General features: G+C 39.7%; 1 pseudogene; it reads left to right on the forward strand.

Moving 5' to 3' along the window:
• Positions 1–45: 45 nt before the first annotated feature.
• Positions 46–843, forward strand: LOC144287453 (RNA-binding Raly-like protein pseudogene; annotated as a pseudogene).
• The last annotated feature ends 5,983 nt before the right edge of the window (positions 844–6,826 follow it).

The following is a 6,826-nucleotide window of genomic DNA, read 5'->3' on the forward strand; positions in this document are numbered from 1 at the left end:
GTCCCCAGGCTGCGCCCAGGTCAGCTCCGTGGGCCATGATTAAAACAAGGTGAGCCAACCATGACTGGCAAAACACAGACCAGCGATGTCACCAATAAGAATGACCCCAAGTCCATCAACTCCTGTGTTTTCATCGGCAATCTAAATACAGCCATTGTCAAGAAAGTTGACATTGAAACCATTTTCTCAAAGTATGGAAAATAGTTGGATGCTCAGTTCACAAAGGCTATGCATTTGTACAGTACATGAGTGAATGACACGCAAGAGCTGCAGTGGCTGGAGAAAATGCCAGGATCATTGCTGGCCTACCGCTTGATATCAACATGGCAGGAGAACCCAAACCATACAGACCCAAACCAGGAAACAAAAGACCCCTTTCTGCACTTTATAGACTCGAGTCAAAGGAGACTTTCCTGTCTGTTGGTGGTTATGTCTTTGACTATGATTACTACAGAAAAGATTTCTACAATTGGTTATTTGATTACCACGGGCGTGTGCCCCCCCCCCCCCCCCCCATGCAGTGATTCTACTGAAGTGTCCCAGAGTGGCTGTCACAACGACTTGCAGGGGAAAAGGAGACTTTTCCATGAAAGGGGGATCGAGATCTACCGTCAGTGGGTCATCTTCATCAGGCTCTAAGTTGAAATCAGATGAGCTCCAGACAATCAAGAAAGAATTAACCCCGATCAAAATGAAAATTGACTCCTTGCTAGGGTGCCTGGAGAAAATTGAGAAGCAGCAGAAGGTGGAGGCAGTTATTTGATAATGAAAGTTTCCAGCATAAAGTACTGATAGGAGATGGAAGATCACGAGCCAAAGATGGGGAAGCCACACAACATGGAGATTGTCCAGTATTCAAGTTTCATACTATCATATTTTTTTCCCTTTTTGTTTTTAGTGAATTTCTAAGCTGTGAGGAATAATTGTAATGAAGCATAACTACTTGATTTTGGATTCTCTATACCTTCAATTGCTTCTGATAGATATGTTTGTATGGTGTCCTGTCTTTTTCTTTGAGATTGTAAACTTACTGAGCATAAGGTCATGTCTTCTCTAACTCCCCAACACCATGTACTATGTATCAGGCACAAACCTGACAAGTCATTTAACTTCTCTAGGTCTCAACCCCTCAAATGTAAACTAGAGGAATGGATTATGATCTCAAATATACTATCCCAACCTTTAAGTTACAGTTAGCATAAATCCATGATGCATATGTTATTTTTTTCTATTGAATAATTCAATGAACACAACTTTGGGTCATCGTAGCTATGTAGATCATACCAATGTAGCCTACGGTTGTGCCTCATTCCTAGACACTTATTTTAAAAGAGTCACATATAAATGGCCACATATGAATGGCACAGTTTACATGTGGTTTATACAGTGATGTTAAATAATCAAAAAGAGTAAGAGGCAAGAAGGAAAACTAGAAACTGGGTATCCTACAAGAAGCACAATTAATCCACAAGAACTACATTTTTTTTTTTAAATCAAATTTCAGGCATAAGGGCTCTGATGTGAAAAATCAAGTGGACATTATTTAATTCAATTTTATTCTGTATGGTGTGCCTGATACATGGCCTGCCATTCTTGCTTGGACAATTCCAATGATAATAGCCAATTTGATCTAAGCATTGGAGAGGTCACAAACTGGGGCCCATAAGATAAATTCACCCCCAACATATTTGGTAAAAGATACAGAATTTTAAAGATAATGTTTAAGAATTGTAATATTACAAATAAATATTAAAGTACATAGCTTTTTTTGGAAAAAAAAGAAGTTTCTATATCTAAAATCATGTCATTATTTTAAAGACAGTTTTACTTCTTCCTTTCCAATTCTAATACCTTTTACTTCTTTTTCTTGCCTGATTGCTCCAGCTAAGACTTCCAGTACTTAGTTGAATAGGAGCAGTGAGAGTGGGCACCCTTGTTTTATTCCTGATCTTAGAGGAAAGTTTCATCCTTTTATCATTGAGTACGATGTTAGCTGTGGACTTGTCACCATTGTTATTAACTGTTATTATTGTTAGTGAGTGTTCTTTTGTTGAGATGCATTCCTTTTATACCAAATTTGTGAAGAGTTTTTATTATGAATGGATGAATGGATGTTTGGATTTTGTGAAATTTTTTTTTTTTGCATCTTTTGAGATGATCCTATGATTCCTTTCTTTCATTCTATTAATGTGATATATCATATTGGTTGATTTGCATATGTTGCATCCCAGGGATAGATTCATTTCATTTGGTCATGGTGAATGAGCCTTTTAATGTGCTGCTGAGTTTGGTGTGCTAGTATTTGGTTGAGAATTTTTGCATCTGTATTCATCAGGAATTTTGGCCTATAGTTTTCCTTTCTAGTAGTGTATTTTTCTAGTTTTGGTATCAGGATAATGATACTTCATAAAATGAGTTTGGGAGCCTTCCATCCTCTTTGATTTTTTTGGAAGAGTTTGAGAAGGATTGATGTTCTTTTTTCTTTAAATTTTAATAAAATTCACCAGGGAGACCATTTAGTCCTGAACTGAAGTAAGCAATTTTGATGATACAGTTGATTCTGTTATTCATGGTAGTTATGTTCTACAAAGTTGCATCAAGCCCCGAATTAGCAAGAACTGAATTATTGCCTCTGGGGAATACAAGGTTAGATTCCTACAGGCCCCCTGGCCACAACATTTCCATCAACTGATCAATATGCAATTTTGTTTTATATGTGTTTCTGTGTAGAGACATCTTATTCAAATATTTTTTAAAAGATTTTTTATTTATTCATTCATGAGACACACAGAGAGGGAGAGAGAGGCAGAGACACAGGCAGAGGGAGAAGCAGGCTCCGTGCAGGGAGCCCGATGTGGGACTCGATCCCGGGACTCCAGGATCACGCCTTGGGCCAAAGGCAGGCACTAAACCACTGAGCCACCCAGGGATTCCCGTCTTATTCAATATAAATTGTTGATTCATTAACGTTGAACTCTCATTCAAGAACACTACAACATGACTGAATGAAGCTTACCTAACAGATGTATTTTCTCTGTAAGACACATCAAAGACTCCTTGAGTGTAGGAACACTACATGCACATTAGCACTAATGCATCAGAGCCATTAAACAGCAAAATCACCAACAAAGAGCACAAAAATGTGAAAAACACAACACTAAATAGACTGTGAAAAGGACACTTGTTTTTTAGTAGGAGAACTGATGTGAAAAAGCAGAGCATCACCTTGTTCGACCTCATCTGGGATGCGTGTATCAGCAACTCAGTGTTCTCACTGCTTTGTGCATATACCTGTCTGTAAACAACCATGGAAGCACTTCAGTGTGAATTTGGGGATTACAATACATTTTAGCAAGCAGGCATATTTGCAAATATGCAACCTGCAAATTGTGAGGGTCAACTGCGCAGAGGAGAAAGTGCGAAAACAGCAGTTAGGTGCTTAATTCTAGTATGTAATATAGAATTTCAAGCTGACAGATTTTGCTGTCTTCACACAATAAAATCTCAAGTAAAAGTGAAAAGATGAACAACATGCAGTGTGAGGGAGGTGTGGTGCACCTGTTCTATGCAGTTCTTGTGATGATGAAGTTTTCCCAAATAGGACGGCAGAGCAGATGAAGGTGGCCGTGCTCACTTGTCCTGGTCACTGTCAACGAGCCACTCACTCCATAGAATTAGGTCTAACTAGGCCTTGGGAGATTTTTCACAGAGTGGAGAAGCGCATGCAAGAATGCAAAAGACTGTTCCAGAGTTATTTCCCAGGGTTGATCTCTGGGTCCAACAAGTAGGAGGAAGGACTCCTGGTTTAATGGCCTGAAGAGAAAGCAAGTTTGAGTTACCGACTCTTCTCTGATAAGCTCTGGATTTTCTGGTAAGGAGTTTGTGGAGATTCAGAATCCTAGTTTGAAAATAGAGACTAGGAAGTAGGTTTAAGTGTTTAGGTGCTCCCCTTTTTTGCTGAATTTAAAGAGAGGTTTGCGGACTTGGTTTTGGGGAGAGTGATTTCTGCTGTCACGCCGCCTTCTTCACCAGCTGCATGCTGATGAAGGCCACCTCAGAATCACACAACGAATTCGTTCAGGTGAGGCTGGCTCTGGCTCCTTAGCATAAGTCAGCACGGACCCTGTTGCCTGGCATCTTGCAGTTCTCACAATTATATTTCCTTCTTGGTGGAGGAGGAAGTTCTGCAGGTCACTCCCAGAATCCAAGAGGCTAAAAGATAGCAGAGTGAAGCACTGCCCAGCCCCTGTCCCCTTTCCTCCCCTCTCTGGGCTAAAGCTAAGGATTTGGCAGGTTTCTTTCTGCATCACTCACTGCCGTGACCCTCCCTTGCACTTGGGCTTTTCCACATTTGGATCTTCCTATCCTGAAATACAAAAAGATTTCTTAATAACAGCAATAAGGTACATTCAGGAGGAAATGAGATGCCTAAGGATTTAGGAGTATTTAACTCTTTTCCTTTTTTCATGCTTTACAACTGTGATTAACTCAGCACAGACCACCCTCCGCCATTTCTTATTGCTTAATTAAGAAACATCTCAGAATTTTCTCCCTATTAGTTTCAGGCAGATTAGAAGGGAAAAATATTTTAACAGATGCTAAAGAGTCTTTCCAATGGTTTGAAGATTAGGAAAATGCCTTTTATAGAGCTCCCAAAGTGTTCCCTGGCTGCTTCTGCCAGAGTTGAAAAGAATTTAGTGGCTGAGTACTTAATGAAAAGCCAAGATGCTCTGACAAGGAACTCCTGGGCAAGCATTACTCTGGCTCCAAAGAGTTATTGCAAATTAAATTTTATCCCTGTCCTTTATGATCTATATCAGGCAGCAGGTGTAACAACAAGATTGAAATATTCTTGTCTTACACTGTTAATAAAAGCACCCACTCATTAATATATGTGCCAGCAGGGAATATGACATGGTGTATTCCAGTGGAAAAACTGGATGTTGTTTGGCGACTTTGTAGGCAAAAGGCAGGGTAAATACAATATGAGTTTGGGGACAGGGTAATTACTGTTGCCATCTGGTAACACATTCTTTATCTGAACTCAAACCTCTTATGTGTTTTCAGCGCTTATGGGGCATCTTGCTAGGCAGCCTAATAAAAGATGACTTTTTAAACGTTACCTTGAACCCTTTTCAAGACTGCCTTTGTCTAACAACACAATAGCACATCTGGCAGGATTGCCATCACTGTAAAGCAGAATCTTTTAATAGTGTTTATTAAGTACTTTCCAAAGATGCATAATCACCAACATGAGTTGGTGTTAATAGAGAGTCATTAGCTCAGTCGTCAATATTGGTGGGAAAGGCAGGCTCAGCAAGAAACACATAATAAATGTAAAACAGATACAAAACACAACATCCCCGCAGCGTACTCTTCCCCTGATGGATGAGAGCACCGCGTTTCACAATCTAGCTGCTTGGCCGTTTGCACTTGAGCACTGTCTCTAACATATCTGGCATGAAATATCATGAGCTAAACAAGCACAAGGAACACAGCAGCTAAAAGGAGCCTTATGGAGAGAAATGGTATTTACTTAAAGACCCTGGCTTAGGAAATTGCCATATTCCACAGCGGGTTAATAGAGGCTTGGGTGAAGTGGAGAGTGAATTGAGAGCAGGGAAGAAATGTCAAGCACCTTCTTCTACTTGTCAATGAGACATCAGATCTCTCCTTTCCCCCCAGCCTCCTGCTCCTTCCTCTACTCCACAGCCCAGAGTAGGCAAGGTAAGAAAAGAATTGTGATTAGGGTAATTCAGCAGCTGGGAAGGTTTTTTATGTTTTTGTTTTTGTTTTTGTTTTTTTCTGACAGCCCTCTAGATAATGGAGTGCTGTACATAGGGTAATAAATAGAGGGGGTAGGATTATAAAGCTATAATTCAGTCAGGAGGTTAGATGATCTCACAAACAGCGAGCTCAAAGCCACTGTGGTTTATCTTGATGTCACCTAGACTTTAAGATTGAATGAGAACTTTGCTACTCAATATCTTGCCTTGTTTGTTTCTGTGGAGTATAGGGAATTGAGGGAGAAAACCCAGATCTCCATATGATCAATTATTCTAAACCATATATATTTATATACATGTACATATGGCTTTAAGTATCTCCTCCCAGAGCTATGTACGCATTTTCCCCAGACCCCAGGGTACATGCAGGAAACACAATTTTTAAAATCTTGGCAGAGTAAAAGCATCTATGGAAATGAGATGATGGTTGACAATTTTTCACATACTTTGCCTGCAATGGACCACTCCCCACCCCCCCCCGCCCTGCCATCATTATTTCCAGAAGGTAGCCTCCCTCATTCCTTTCTGCTCCTGCACAACAGCAGGCAGAACTTTGCCTCCATTCATTCAAAGCTGTGTTCCTCTTCAAGGAACCACATTGTTTCCAGCTCTGGTGATTTTAGTCTTTTTATTTTTCCTTTCTTTTTTGTTTTTGTTTTTTTCTGGCTTTATTAAGATATAGTTGACATAGAATGTTGTCTAAGTCTCAGATGTACAACATGTTGATTTGATTCAATTATATATTGCAGAATGATGACTATTTTACACAGCATTAACCTACACCTCCATCATGTCATGTTCCTTTTTTTATGGTGAGAACACTGAAGATCTACTCTCTTAGCACTTCCAAGTATAGAATGCAGGATTAATTATAATCACCATGCTCTACATTAGATCCCCAGAATTTATTTATCTTATAACTGGATTATCTTATACCTTCTTCCCATTTTTCCCAGCTCTAGCCCTTGGTAACCACCATTCTACTCTGTGTTTCTATCAGCTCAACTTTTTTGATTCCACATATGTGATCTTGTTCCCTA

This window comes from Canis aureus, chromosome 17 (genome assembly GCF_053574225.1).
Source record: "Canis aureus isolate CA01 chromosome 17, VMU_Caureus_v.1.0, whole genome shotgun sequence".
NCBI classification, from domain to species: Eukaryota; Metazoa; Chordata; class Mammalia; order Carnivora; family Canidae; genus Canis; species Canis aureus.